We start from the raw sequence: 16,226 nt of genomic DNA, 5'->3' as shown, positions 1-16,226 counted from the left end.
CCGGGAGTGAACACACAAGTCTCTCCTCCCGGGAACTCGAAGCTTGACATCTTTTGTAACGACTTAAAACCCGACTTCTTATCACAAGGATTCGAAGTTCGCCACCTCTTATCCGTCGTGTGCCGGACTTGCGCCTCTCACAACACACGCACAGGTCTTAACGAAACGACCCGGATGATTCCCACCGAATACGGTCTTGTCTTATCCCCGCAGCTTCGATCATTGGGAAATGCACTACTCAGTGAAGGTCAGCTAAAAGTTGACCAGTCATACTTCCGTTTTACCCTGTCTTTTTTTAATTAGTTGATCACCCAGGTGGAGAATTCTTTATACGGATTGCATTGCTGCCTCTTGTTACGATTCAAGACTAGGGACCTCTCCTTTGACGACTTGAGGTCCGGCCTTTAATCGTAACTCGAGGCTTGATTTCCATGAGTAACGGGTGTTAAATAAAAAATGAGAATTTTTTCAATCAAATATAAAAAAATTGTTATTTTTTTCATCGATTTCAGTACTTTTTTATTAATAACATAATGTATTTTCTTCAAAAAAATATCAGTGAATATTTGAGTGTAAGGCCGTGGTCTGATGTTCGACGCAACTTTGTCGCGATGCTCTCACAAGAACGTTGTACGGAACATACGTCCATTTCCGGATACAATTCCGGATTCTTGTAGTCAGTTGCTTCGTGCCCTTGGCCCTCCAATCCAATTTTTATACACTAGGGCACTGAGTGAGCCAAAGAAATCCTCTATTGGGCGGCACTGGGGCAAGTTTGTTGGGTTACGATCTTTCGACACGAACGGTATCTATTTCTCACCCGCGTGATGCTCGTTCAGGAACGGCAGCAGGATTTTATCGAGGCACTCTTCTTGATAGATTTGTTGGTTGATTGCCAGACCGCTCGGCTTAAACCAAAGCTTTGAAATGCCCCGGTCGGAAATGGCAATGTACAACACAACCTTTTTTTCAAACTTGTGCTTGAACTTGTATTTCACTTCAGGCGGTGTGGATGACTTGTCGCTGGAGTAGTAATTATCATTTCCTGGAATATGCGTTTTGGACAGCGGAAAATAGCTTTCGTCATCCAGAACGAATGACGTCCCGTTTTTTGGTCATCCGACACTGTGATTTAACCGTCTCAATCTGCTCCTCCGTGTACACCGGCGACCTCGTCTTCTTCCTGCAGACGATTCCTTCCATCTTGAGGGTACGATGGATCAACACGTGGGAGCAGCCATATTTCCGACCGGCGGCACGCAGGCTTGTTGTCAAACAGCTTCTTTAACGATGTCTTCCTCTGCTTCGTCATTATCGTCACCGGACGACCACTTCCGACCTTCCGCTCTACGTGCAGGGAACCCATACCGTACTGACAGGTACATTTTCTTCCTTAAAATGTGCCACCGTGAACTTTTTTCCTTGCTGGAAATGCGTTTCGTAGAACCGTACAATGCGTTCGCGGAGCACGGGCTGTTTCGACGTCATCTTTGCTTTGACTAAATTCAAACTAGCAAAACCAAACACGCCTACTGTTTCTAGAAAGCCCAAAGAGCAATTTTCTCGAAGAAAGAAAATTTTACGCTCTTTATTTGAGTTACTGAAAGGTATTGAAAACATTCTCATTTTTTATTTAACACCGTTATAGTGCGCTCCGCCTCTGTTCGAGACCACTGCAAGAGACCAATAACCTCTCCTCTAACGACTCGAGATCTTGGCTCCGATTGGTTTGGCTCGAGGCCCACTCCTCTTTGCCCGCCGTGTGGCGAACCGAGAGCAGCTTATCCTGGACTCGCGCCTGTCATAGCACACGTACGGGTCTTTCACGCTTACGACTCAGATGAATCCCGACGGTGATGTCATCCTACCCGACTCGAGTGACTTATCCGACGTCGAAGTGAGACCAGAAGTGAAGGTCATGTCTTATCCCCGCAGCCTCCGTCACAGAGGGCGCGTTCGACTCGGATACTCCGCGGCGGTAACGGTGGAGATATCCTACACACACAAACACGCGCGACGAATCAGGCAGCTCGGCGTGCGCAGCAGGTATAAAGGGTGATACGGTCAAAATTTGGTCAAGGGAAAACGCGTGTAAATCGGTGGAATCGTTTATTTAAAAAATCAAATTTAATTTCTTTTTCAAGTTTAATTACTATGAAATTCAAGAAAAATATTCAGTTAGGCTTCCGCTGCCATCAGATTTTGTACGGCCACCTTGTCCACCTTCTTCGCCGCAAAAAGCCAGTTTGCCTTGAACTGCTGCTCGTCCTTAGCAGTTTTTTTGGTCTTCTTTAGGTTCCGCTTGACAATAGCCCAGTATTTCTCAATTGGGCGGAGCTCTGGAGTGTTGGGAGGGTTCTTGTCCTTGGGAACCACCTGCACGTTGTTGGCGGCGTACCATGGCCTTTTTACCGTAATGGCAAGATGCCGAATCCGGCCAAAACAGTACGGAACAACCGTGTTGGCGAAGGCCACGTGTCCAAACCGATGCATGGTGGTACTGCATGAAACATCCGTGACCAGTCAAGAACTGTGTCATGCAGAAATCCACCTCTCCATGTCTTCGATCCATTCAAAATCCGACGTTAGGCCGCGTTCCGAGCTGTCCCACTGGTGCTGCCAGCTGAACATCGGCATGTTTTCGCACATCGGGCATGTTTCTTCAGAAGATATCGTCCTCTAGCAAGCCGAGATGAGCATGACCCCCGCCACAACGGCATCGGCAGCTACCTAGGACATCGTTCGGAATGCGCTGGTTCATCAGCCAGAGCACATTGCAGAGCTTTAGCAGGTTACACTGCCTGCTCAAAGATGCCGCTCCGTACCACAAAATGGACGAGGTCACGCTTCTGCTGCAGCGGATTGCCGAGTTGTTCGACATAACCCGCGAGAGGGCTGCTGTCGCCATTGCCACTCTTTTACAGGCGTAGTCGACGTGGGCCATAAACCTCAGCTTAGATTCTATTGCGCACGGTCCAGCTGCAATCATCCCTGATTGTGCTGAAATCAAGTTGGTGATCAGCACCATCTCGGTCTTGTGGTGAGCCAGACGCAAGCTCTTGGAGCGCATCCAACTATTCACCTTCTCAATCGCTACTGTGGCAAGTAGCTGAACCTCTCCGGTTGTCGGCGTCGTCGGCGAATCCCACAAGTCTCACTCCCGTGAGGAGACGCAGTCTCAGCAGTTCTACAATAACGGGCCAAGTATCGATCCTTGTGGAACCCCTGCCGAGACACTCACTGTTTTCAGTCCCTCACTGGTCATATACTGTTGTGGGCGATTACGGAAGTAACACTCCACCATCCTACAGATATATGCCGGAATCCTCATACGAATAAGCGACGATTCAATCGTTGCCTAACTGACGCTGTTGAAGGCGTTCTTCACGTCAAGGGTGACCTCTGCGCAAAACCCGTCTTCTCTCCTCTTCTTCAGTCTGGCTTCATCTGCCCCTTCGATTACACGTCTAATGGCATCCACCGTACTGCGACCTTTCCGAAAACCAAACTGTTTATCGGATAGACCGTTCGCACCTTCGGTGTAGAGCTGTATCCTGCTCTGGACCATCTTCTCTAGCACCTTTTCAGCAATATCCAGGAGACATATCGGGCGATAAGCTGATGACTTACCCGGTTTTGGCAGGAGCATCAACCGCTGTCGCTTCCACACGTCCGGGAAGACCCTCTGACCCACATATTGTTGTAGTGATGACCGGGATATTTCGGGATGTTCCATGAGCGCGGCCTTCACTGTTACGTTAGGGATGCCATCCGGATCCGGAGCTTTGTTCAACTGGAGGGACTTAGCTATGTCCCGTAGTCCCTCAAGCGAAATCTGCTCCGCTTCGTTCGGGCCCGCTTCCTGTGGCACCCCCCCAGCTCCGCGTCTTGACCATGACAATCCTGTAAGCGTCACCCCAGAGGTAGTCGTTGGCGTTCTCGCAGAGTTGCCTGAAACGTGTCTTTTTGGTCGCCTTGTTTGCTCTGCAGAGGGCAGACCTAGCACTTGCGTAAGGCACTCTTCGCTCCGTTTTCGCTGACGGGGACCTCGATCTCTGCATATATCGCCTCTAGCCCTTAGGCAGCTAGTACGCAGGTCCGCGATTTCCGTTGTCCACCAGTAAACGGGTTACCAAGTGTCTTTCCGTTTTGCCATCCTTGTCATCGTAGCGTCACATGCGCTTGCGAGTACCCTCGTCAGGTTTCCCGCGGATAGGTTTTCCAAGTTCCGCGCCCAATTCAACACTTCGACAAAGACGTTCCGGTCGAATTGTGTTGTCTTCCAGAGGCTGTCGACCCTCGTAATCGCAAAGCGATCGCTATCATTGAACGCATCGCTTACCCTCCAGTCGCTCGCCCAGCCCAGACTACAGAAGGTGACGACAATGATGGACTCGCTCAGCCGCAAGATGAGCCTATGTGTCCATCTTGCGTTGTTCGATGTATCCCATTGATCCTGGCACTTGAGCATTGACGCTGCTTGTTATTTCTCTAACATTCTTCTTATCTTCCGCTAGAATTATTTCGAGATGGTCATGTATCTATGCACAGGAAACTCGTATGGCAATCAGTCGATGTGTGCTCCAGAATTTGGATCTGCTATCTCTAGGGACGAGCTCCAGGCCGCTCCTCCTTATCATAGTTCCAAAAAGGCTGCGCTAGCAAGGAGATTCTCACAACAGTATTTAGCATGCACACCAAAACTTAGCAGTTGTCGATCATGTTTCCGAGGTATCTCAGCTGCTGTTCCGTAGATGTCAGTAATCTCCATGGGAGGCACAACTTTTTTGTGGGTCATGAATAATACTTCGGTTTAATGGTGGGATATCTGAAGTTTAACTCCTTCCATTCATATGCTAACCCTTTCGGTCATTTCTGACTAACCTTCGTATTACAGTGTAGTCAGGTAACACAGTTTTTTTAAGAAGTAGGTATGAGGTATCTCATCGCCTTTAACGCCATATTACTTGTTTCCAGAGATCCATAGGAAAAGGTAAAATACTGGTCAATAATCTACGTTTTGGTTGAGAGCAGACTTTAAGTTCATCGATTCAGGAAAAAAGAAATTTCGCATAAAGTTTCAAGGTATTCGGCCCTCCAAAAAGACTAACACTGATATGGTTGAGAAAACCTTTTTCCAGCACCGCCTCCCACACAAGTACACCTGGAGATCACCGTACCAAACTCAATCACAGATCGACCACGTTTTGATTGACAGCCGGCACTTCTCGGACATCATCGACGTCAGATCCTGTCGGGGCGCCAACATCGAGTCGGACCATTATCTGGTGATGGTGAAGATGCGCCCAAAACTTTCCGTAGTGAACAACACGCGAAACCGGCGCCCGCCTCGGTTAAATATCGCGCGACTGAAGCAACCTGAGGTCGCGGCAGACTACGCGCAATCGGTCGAAGCAGCGCTGCCGGCAGAGTGCGAGCTTGACGAAGCCCCTCTCGAGGATTGGTGGGATACCATCAAAACAGCCATCAGTAGTGCTGCGGAGAACGTCATAGGTTATGTGGAGCGATCTCGACGGAACGACTGGTTCGACGAGGAGTGTAGGAGGGTGATGGACGAAGAAAATGCCGCGCGGGCGGCAGTAGTGCAGAGAGGCACCCGTCGAAATGTGGAAAATCACCGACAGCGGAAGAGGCAGCGAGTCCGACTTTTCCAGGAGAAAAAGCGCCGCCTGGAGGAGGAGGAGCTCGAGGAGCTGGAGCAGCTGCATCGTTCCCAAGAAACACGAAAGTTCTATCAGAAACTCAACGCATCCCGCAAAGGCTTCGTGCCGCAAGCTGAAATGTGCCGGGATAAGGACGGGGGTATCCTGACGGACAATCGTGAGGTGATCAAAAGGAGGAAGCAGCACTTCGATGAATACCTGACTGGCGCACATGCAGGAGATCAAGACGGTGGGGGAAGGTACATCGCCGGCGTAGCCAACGACGAAGAGAAGCCACTCTCAACGATGAGTGAAGTTAAGGAAGCCATTCGCCAGCTGAATAGAAACAAGTCGGCTGGGAAGGATGGCATCGCAGCTGAACTCATCAAAATGGGCCCGGACAGGTTGGCCGATTGCCTACACCGGTTGATAGTCCGGATCTGGGACATAGAACAGCTACCGGAGGAGTGGAAGGAGGGGGTAATATGCCCCATCTACAAAAAGGGCGACAAATTGGACTGTGAGAACTACCGAGCGCTCACTGTCCTCAATGCCGCTTACAAAGTGTTGTCCCGAATCCTACTCCGCCGCATAACGCTACAAGCAGACAGATTCGTGGGAAGTCATCAGGCCGGCTTCATGGAGGGACGGTCAACGACGGACCAGATATTCACATTACGGCAAATCCTCCAAAAATGCCGGGAACACCAAGTCCCTACGCACCATCTATTCATCGACTTCAAAGCCGCATACGACACGATCGACCGTAACGAGCTATGGAAAATGATGGACGAGAACGGCTTTTCCGGGAAGCTGATCAGACTGATCAAGGCGACGATGGATGGAACGCAATGCTGTGTGCGGATCTCGGGTGAATTGTCGAGTTCATTCGAATCGCGCAGGGGGCTTCGACAAGGTGATGGTCTATCCTGCATGATGTTCAACGTGGCGCTAGAAGGTGTTATTAGACGAGCGGTGCGCGAAATGCGGGGTACGATTTTCAACTGATCCAGTCAACTTATCTGCTTTGCCGATGACATTGATATAGTCGGCAGATCATCTGCGGCGGTGGGGGAGATCTACCGCAAACTGAAACGCGAAGCAGGAAGGATTGGGTTGATGATTAATACGTCCAAGACGAAGTACATGCTGGCCTGCGGATCCGAGACCGACCGAACCCGCTTGTCCAGTAATAACAAGGTCACGATCGACGGCGACGAGCTGGAGATAGTCGAAGACTTTGTCTATCTCGGCTCACTGGTGACCGCAGACAATGACACCAGCCGTGAGATCCGCAGGCGAATTATCAGCGGAAGTCGTGCCTACTATGGACTCCACAAGCAACTGCGGCCGAGAAGACTTAGCCCTCGCACGAAGTGTAACCTGTATATGACACTTATTAGACCGGTTGTTCTCTACGGGCACGAGACATGGATATTGCTCGAGGAGGACTTGCGTACACTCGGAGTATTCGAGCGACGAGTGTGAGAAACAATTTTGGCGGCGTACAGGAGAACGGAGTGTGGAGGCGAAGGATGAACCACGAGCTCGCGCGACTCTACGGCGAACCCAGTATCCAGAAGGTGGTGAAAGCTGGCCGGATACGCTGGGCAGGACATGTTGCGAGAATGCCGGACGACTGTCCTGCAAAACAGGTGTTCGCTACGAATCCGGTAGGATCAAGACGAGCGGGGGCGCAACAAGCGAGGTGGTAAGACCAAGTGGAGCATGATCTGGCTAACGTGGGGTGCCCGAGAAATTGGAGAACGGTTGCCATGAACCGAGTGAATTTTAGGAATTATGTTCGTCAAGTTATGTCGTAAGACTATGTAAATTGTAACCGTTTGGTACAATCTAACTATTTGTGACTTCGCCACAAATTCCTACCACTCCTGTACTCCGTTGAGAGTAATACCACAGTAGATCCAATTCCTCTTTCCTAAACGCCTAAATGCAGGCACTTTTCTCTGAGGGATATCCATGGGCGTCGGGTTTAGGCAGGGTACATGCCGGGGAAGTGTGATCACCCGGAGAGCGAACACACCCGCGTAAAAATTACATTCTCCTTCGTATGTGTGTCGGTCAAATGTAACGTAGATTTTTGCACATGCGGGGCTAGTTTTTTCTGCCTGTGACCGTTTCAGAGAACGGAAGTGCGCGTCATTATAAAAAAAGAGTAGCCAAGTAAAATCGTAGCAAGGCTTACATTAGTTAAAAACCTAGTTAAAATATTATAAACTAAAAGTTAAAAAAATAGTACGATAAAAAGTGGTTGACAATACAAAAACCACATGCAGTGTAAAACCGCAGTCGACGAAACACAACATTAAAAAGCACGGCGCAGCAGAAAACCTAAACGGGCAGAAAGGAGCGGTCGGAACGCCAAAATCCGACTGATAAACCGATCAGCACGTCCCCTCGTGGTGAATAACCAAACCACGGTGGTGACATCCAGCAGAGGGTCGTGGGCTCTTCCGGGACGCCGGTAAAGAGCCTGTGATACCCTGGGCGGTGCTGAAACAACCAGCCGTCCAGCCCTGCTCCATAAAAATTCGACCAACATCGACCGTACGCAAAAGGGTTCAAGGGAAGAAAAAACTTCAATCGGCCGGCCAAAATGTGCGAAAAAACCGCAAGTATACCCATGTGACGTTAGGTAGAAGAAACACTTTTAGGGAAACCAAAATTATGAATAAATCCCCACAAATTATGTAAAACCCAACATATTAGGATTTCTGTTTTATGGGATAATTTTTGATTCCTTTACACCATTTGCTCGGTAATATTATTGGCTGAAAGCCCCTCAGAAATTTCACTCGTAAACGGTCCAGGTTGGGATTGGCTAGCTCCGCTTTATCTTGGTTCCATTAAAGATTTTGACCCGGTTGATAGCATGCGAAGTACCACCCGGTACGTCCCTGTCTAGCTTGGTTCTTTCTGGATATCCCTTCTGTGAGTTCCCCGGAGGAAAGTGTCTTGGGTTGAAAAGCATACGATCCTGAGTTCCATCATAATTTCTTTTCCCATGTTCCCCACCCACTGAGTGTAGTAGCTGTCAAGTTACAAAATAAATAAATAATGGTTGAAAAAAAGGTCTTTGGCAAAGCTATGTCGGAGGTATTCCAGTAAACGCATGAGGACTACTCTTATGTGAGAATACCACAAGATCATAAAATAAGTCCATATGGCCAACAACCTCGGTACGCTAGAAAGATTTGAACCGCCGCCCCTGTCCACAAAGCCCATGCCGGTCTTGGGCTGAGTTGCCTTTCTCCACAGGTTGAGAAAATCTCCATTATAGCGGCAATAACCTGTTAGCTAGCTACCTACTACTATTTAGTAGCCACGACGAGTCTATAACAGCCCCTTAAAAAGAGCGCAGAAATTATTATATCGATTTCACATATTTCCGAAATGGAGGACAAACCGGTTGTTGTGTTGTCGGTTGGTTGGCCGGGGTTAGCTTTCCCAGAGGAACTTGGACAGATTGGAGGGGGAGGGGTCCAACATTTCTCGAGGCAACTCCAAAACATGATTTGCATTTATTGGCGTGTGTTTTCCTTTTATTTTCGGTTAATAGCGGTATTTTTTTTCATCCTACTTTCTTCGACCATAAATCAAAGCAACCCACAGTGGAATCCTGTGTTGAGTTATTTTGAGAGTTTGAGAGTACCGCTCTGTTGTTTGTAATGAAGCGTGAGCCGAAAATCTCTCGGAGGAATCACAGTCCCGGAAGTGGCAATTCATTAAATTGTCCCCCCTAACGCTGGCTTTCATTTTCTGGGATTGGTCATCTCCGGAGAGAAATAGGAAGGTAGCCAGAAAAAGGGGCAACCGGGGTGTCCGAAGGTTGTCAGTTTCAGCCCAGGGCTATAAATTCTTCCAGTAATTAAAGTAAAACTCTGAGGACCCGGTCACGTCTCAGTGGGATATTTTTTATTTGTCAACAGGAAAGGAGGGAATAACTTGTTGTAACCTAAATTAACATTAAAATCATCTTATCAAAGTGGTCGAAACTGTGGGTTGTTTCGATAACGTTTACTGAGGTAAACAAAGGATGTTTTCCCGGTGAACCGAAAAACAGCTGCAAATTTCAAAAGGATGTGTATGAAGAAGTTAAATATTGTGATTTAGCTTTTCACTCACCGTTCGCCTTAAAAACCAACCATTTGCTCTTCTGCCCCTAAGAAATGTACCCATTTTATTAAAACAAAATAATGAACTAACCGAAATTTTCAACAATGTGAATCCATGCCCTTCGGCAGATTGAAAAATCCGGCCAGATGATAGAGGTATTAATGTGAAAAGAAAAACCATTGGACAACTTTCTCTGGTTGTAGTGGTGTTTCACATCTCAAATATACCTACGTCTGATTTTAAGGAGCAAAAAAAACTTTTACTGACCCGGAAAGCCCTGAGGAAAAAAATGAACCACACCCGAGTGCCGGCAGCCTTCTTCTTCGAAGCAGTAGGAAATGCTTTTCTTTCATTAAATTTATTTTATCATTCTCTACGAGACAAACACATTGCTGCTGATCTCGCTTCCAGCACCGAACGTTCCGTTTCCGTCAAAGTAAGGGAAGAGGCATTGAGTGACAATTTTCCGCAAGACAACTCTTGAATTGGCTACATTTTGCCATCATCATACACAAGCCTAAGGCAGCAAGTAGGCAGTAGGCCAGACTTCGATTATTTTTCCTCGTTTCTCGAAGAAGTCTTCTCAATCACAGCAAGCCCGGCTTTCGGTTGAACGAGGGAGGAAGCCTGAGGAATGATTTTCAAAAATGCCGTAACAACTCGTAAAATTTGAAAAAAGTTACTTTGCGAGATTTGCCCTCCCCACAAACTCCTATAATCCTTTTTGACGTTTTTTTAACTATTTACGTCCTTTTGAAAAAGTTTATTGACAAGTTTACAGGCTTGGGGGAAAACTTTAGTCGGTGGTTTGGGTGGAAATTTTCTATACCTAGTGGTTTTCTGCCGGTCTCGACTCAATTTTGCTGCTGGTGTTAGTGTTGGGGTTTTATCGTGAACTGTGTTGTTTCCATATGCCCGAGGATGTTCCGAACCTGGAATTGGTAGGTAGCTTGCTTGTTTTTTTAATATTCCTTTTCTTGTTGCCGTCGTAGCTGATCCGGTACTTAGAATAATTTGTATGAAGGAGTTCAAATAGGATAAGTTTTTAGGTTATGAAAATTGAAAAATTGCCCTGGAGTGAATCTGATTTTAGACTTTCAATTCAAATTTCAGTATCCTATTCCAGAATCAAGATTCAAATGAGGACATTGTCAAAAAAATCTGAACCACCCTGAGAATTTTACCAGCTAGTAATTTCCGAAGCAGCTGAATCCTGGTATCTCGACAGCTCCTGTATTCATATTACTCAGACATATCCAACATTTTCAGAAGAAAAAAAATCCGAATCCAGCACCCGAGCCCGAGCAAGCCGACACGCATGCGTTGACTTGTATCAAAAAATCCTATCACTTTCCCCATCCCGGCATCTTTCCCTCGTTTCCCGAAGAAGGATTTTCCCATCCAACCAGCCAGCCAGCCAAAGTTCTCAAAGCCAGATCGAGCCAGGCTGTCTGAGCTGGTGTCCTGCCTGAGCCATGCCTGAGCAAAATTTTCACCGGAAGGAGGTCCAGTGTGTGTATTGGTAAGGATACGCCATACGCCTCGAACGACAATCGCGACGCCATCGTCGTCGTCGTCTTCGAACACATATGCACAGCACATGAGAAAACGCCAGGGAAAATCGATTTTCCACCCTAGATACCGACCAGATACAAACCCGCACAGTTGTCGTGGTCTTCGTCGTCTGGTTCTGCTGCTGATGGCTGATGGCTGATGAAGTGGGATAACAGCTGGGTTTGGTCCTCGTCGTCGCGCCAGTAGTGATAAGAGTAGCAAGTAAGCATCGTCCGCGGCACCCTTTTTCAAGATGTTGGGGATAGGGTGACTAAAGTCACAATCTATGCAACAATCATAAAGCTCTGAAATGTTTTGAAGGCAAATCATGGCGTTTGTGAGCCGGCAAGTCCGGTTGAAGACAGATAGGTTAAATCCGAAATAATTCGGATTAAATTAGTCTTGGAAAAGACATAAGCCATGACTTTTTTGACAAAAATTTAAAAAAATATTATAGTCATTTTTGTTATTTAAATCGAATCTGTCATTCATATCATGTTTGTCATTAAAGTCGAATTTTTCGTTTTTGTCATTTGAATCACTTTTGTAATTTTTGCCATTTTTGTCTTTCTATCATTTTTGTCATTTTTGTTTGTTTATGTCATTTTTGTATGCTTTTGTGATTCTTGTCATTTTTGTGATTCTTGTCATTTTTGTCATTTTTGCAATACTAATCATTTATGTAATAATAATCATTTTCGTCCTTTTGGTCATTTTTGTCATTTTTGCCATTTATGTCAATTTTGTCATTTTTGTCAATACTTATCATTTATGTAATACTAATCATTTTCGTCCTTTTGGTCACTTTTGTCATTTGTGTCATTTTTGTCATTTTTGTCATTTTTGTAATTTTTGTCTTTTTTTCATTTTTGTCATTTTTGTCACTTTTGTCATTTTTGTAATTTTTGTAATTTTTGTTATTTTTGTCACTTTTGTCATTTTTGTCATTTTTGTTGTTTTTATTTGTCAATATTGTCATTTTTCTGGTTTTGGTCATTTTTGCCCTTTTGCCATTTTTGTCATTTTTGTCATTTTCGTCATTTTAAATTTTTGTAATTCTTGTGATTTTTGTCATTTTTGTTCATTTTTGTCATTTTGGTCAGTTTGGTCATTTTGGTCTTTTTGTAATTTTTGTAGTTTTTGTTATTTTTGTCATTTTTTTCAAATTTTCTTTTAATTTTTGTCATTTTTATCTGTTTTGTCATTTTTGTCATTTTTGTCATTTTTGTCATTTTTGTGATTTGAGTCATTTTTTGTCATTTTTGTCATTTTTGTCATTTTTGTTATTTTTGTCATTTTTGTTATTTTTGTTATTTTTGTCATTTTTGTTATTTTTGTCATTTTTGTCATTTTTGTCATTTTTGTCATTTTTGTCATTTTTGTCATTTTTGTCATTTTTGTCATTTTTGTCATTTTTGTCATTTTTGTCATTTTTGTCATTTTTGTCATTTTTGTCATTTTTGTCATTTTTGTCATTTTTGTCATTTTTGTCATTTTTGTCATTTTTGTCATTTTTGTCATTTTTGTCATTTTTGTCATTTTTGTCATTTTTGTCATTTTTGTCATTTTTGTCATTTTTGTCATTTTTGTCATTTTTGTCATTTTTGTCATTTTTGTCATTTTTGTCATTTTTGTCATTTTTGTCATTTTTGTCATTTTTGTCATTTTTGTCATTTTTGTCATTTTTGTCATTTTTGTCATTTTTGTCATTTTTGTCATTTTTGTCATTTTTGTCATTTTTGTCATTTTTGTCATTTTTGTCATTTTTGTCATTTTTGTCATTTTTGTCATTTTTGTCATTTTTGTCATTTTTGTCATTTTTGTCATTTTTGTCATTTTTGTCATTTTTGTCATTTTTGTAATTTTTGTAATTTTTGTCATTTTTGTCATTTTTGTCGTTTTTGTCGTTTTTGTCGTTTTTGTCGTTTTTGTCGTTTTTGTCATTTTTGTCATTTTTGTCATTTTTGTCATTTTTGTTATTTTTGTCATTTTTGTCATTTTTGTCATTTTTGTCATTTTTGTCATTTTTGTCATTTTTGTCATTTTTGTCATTTTTGTCATTTTTGTCATTTTTGTCATTTTTGTCATTTTTGTCATTTTTGTCATCTTTGTTATTTTTGCATTTTTGTCATTTTTGTCATTTCTGTCATTTTTGTCATTTTTGTCATTTTTGTCATTTTTGTCATTTTTGTCATTTTTGTCATTTTTGTCATTAATGTCATTTTTGTCATTTTTGTCATTTTTGTCATTTTTGTCATTTTTGTTATTTTTGTCATTTTTGTTATTTTTGTCATTTTTGTCATTTTTGTCATTTTTGTCATTTTTGTCGTTTTTGTCATTTTTGTCATTTTTGTCATTTTTGTCATTTTTGTTCATTTTTGTCATTTTTGTCATTTTTGTCATTTTTGTAATATTTGTCATTTTTGTCATTTTTGTCATTTTTGTCGTTTTTGTCGTTTTTGTCATTTTTGTCATTTTTGTCATTTTTTTCATTTTTGTCATTTTTGTCGTTTTTGTCATTTTTGTCATTTTTGTCATTTTTTTCATTTTTGTCATTTTTGTCATTTTTGTCATTTTTGTCATCTTTGTCATTTTTGTCATTTTTGTCATTTTTGTCATTTTTGTCATTTTTGTCATTTTTGTCATTTTTGTCATTTTTGTCATTTTTGTCATTTTTGTCATTTTTGTCATTTTTGTCATTTTTGTCATTTTTGTCATTTTTGTCATTTTTGTCATTTTTGTCATTTTTGTCATTTTTGTCATTTTTGTCATTTTTGTCATTTTTGTCATTTTTGTCATTTTTGTCATTTTTGTCATTTTTGTCATTTTTGTCATTTTTGTCATTTTTGTCATTTTTGTCATTTTTGTCATTTTTGTCATTTTTGTCATTTTTGTCATTTTTGTCATTTTTGTCATTTTTGTCATTTTTGTCATTTTTGTCATTTTTGTCATTTTTGTCATTTTTGTCATTTTTGTCATTTTTGTCATTTTTGTCATTTTTGTCATTTTTGTCATTTTTGTCATTTTTGTCATTTTTGTCATTTTTGTCATTTTTGTCATTTTTGTCATTTTTGTCATTTTTGTCATTTCTGTCATTTTTGTCATTTATGTCATTTTTGTCATTTTTGTCATTTTTGTCATTTTTGTCATTTTTGTCATTTTTGTCATTTTTGTCATTTTTGTCATTTTTGTCATTTTTGTCATTTTTGTCATTTTTGTCATTTTTGTCATTTTTGTCATTTTTGTCATTTTTGTCATTTTTGTCATTTTTGTCATTTTTGTCATTTTTGTCATTTTTGTCATTTTTGTCATTTTTGTCATTTTTGTCATTTTTGTCATTTTTGTCATTTTTGTCATTTTTGTCATTTTTGTCATTTTTGTCATTTTTGTCATTTTTGTCATTTTTGTCATTTTTGTTATTTTTGTCATTTTTGTCATTTTTGTCATGTTTGTCTTTTTTGTCATTTTTGTCATTTTTGTCATTTTTGTCATTTTTGTCATTTTTGTCATTTTTGTCATTTTTGTCATTTATGTCATTTTTGTCATTTTTGTCATTTTTGTCATTTTTGTCATTTTTGTCATTTTTGTGATTTGAGTCATTCTTTGTCATTTTTGTCATTTTTGTCATTTTTGTCATTTTTGTCATTTTTGTCATTTTTGTCATTTTTGACATTTATGTCATTTTTGTCATTTTTGTCATTTTTGTCATTTTTGTCATTTTTGTTATTTTTGTCATTTTTGTCATTTTTGTCATTTTTGTCATTTTTGTCATTTTTGTCATTTTTGTCATTTTTGTCATTTTTGTCATTTTTGTAATTTTTGTAATTTTTGTCATTTTTGTCATTTTTGTCATTTTTGTCATTTTTGTCATTTTTGTAATTTTTGTAATTTTTGTCATTTTTGTCGTTTTTGTCATTTTTTTCATTTTTGTCATTTTTGTCATTTTTGTCATTTTTGTCATTTTTGTCATTTTTGTCATTTATGTCATTTTTGTCATTTTTGTCATTTTTGTCATTTTTGTCATTGTTGTCATTTTTGTCATTTTTGTCATTTTTGTCATTTTTGTCATCTTTGTCATTTTTGTCATTTTTGTCATTTTTGTCATTTTTGTCATTTTTGTCATTTTTGTCATTTTTGTCATTTTTGTCATTTTTGTCATTTTTGTCATTTTTGTCATTTTTGTCATTTTTGTCATTTTTGTCATTTATGTCATTTTTGTCATTTTTGTCATTTTTGTCATTTTTGTCATTGTTGTCATTTTTGTCATTTTTGTCATTTTTGTCATTTTTGTCATTTTTGTCATTTTTGTCATTTTTGTCATTTTTGTCATTTTTGTCATTTTTGTAATTTTTGTCATTTTTGTCATTTTTGTCATTTTTGTCATTTTTGTCATTTTTGTAATTTTTGTAATTTTTGTCATTTTTGTCGTTTTTGTCGTTTTTGTCGTTTTTGTCATTTTTTTCATTTTTGTCATTTTTGTCATTTTTGTCATTTTTGTCATTTTTGTCATTTTTGTCATTTTTGTCATTTTTGTCATTTTTGTCATTTTTGTCATTTTTGTCATTTTTGTCATTTTTGTCATTTTTGTCATTTTTGTCATTTTTGTCATTTTTGTCATTTTTGTCATTTTTGTCATTTTGGTCATTTTTGTCATTTTTGTCATTTTTGTCATTTTTGTCATTTTTGTCATTTTTGTCATTTTTGTCATTTTTGTCATTTTTGTCATTTTTGTCATTTTTGTCATTTTTGTCATTTTTGTCATTTTTGTCATTTTTGTCATTTTTGTCATTTTTGTCATTTTTGTCATTTTTGTCATTTTTGTCATTTTTGTCATTTTTGTCATTTTTGTCATTTTTGTCATTTTTGTCATTT

The sequence above is a fragment of the Uranotaenia lowii genome, chromosome 1 (genome assembly GCF_029784155.1).
Source record: "Uranotaenia lowii strain MFRU-FL chromosome 1, ASM2978415v1, whole genome shotgun sequence".
Lineage (NCBI taxonomy): Eukaryota > Metazoa > Arthropoda > Insecta > Diptera > Culicidae > Uranotaenia > Uranotaenia lowii.
Note: the sequence above shows the minus strand (reverse complement) of the source record.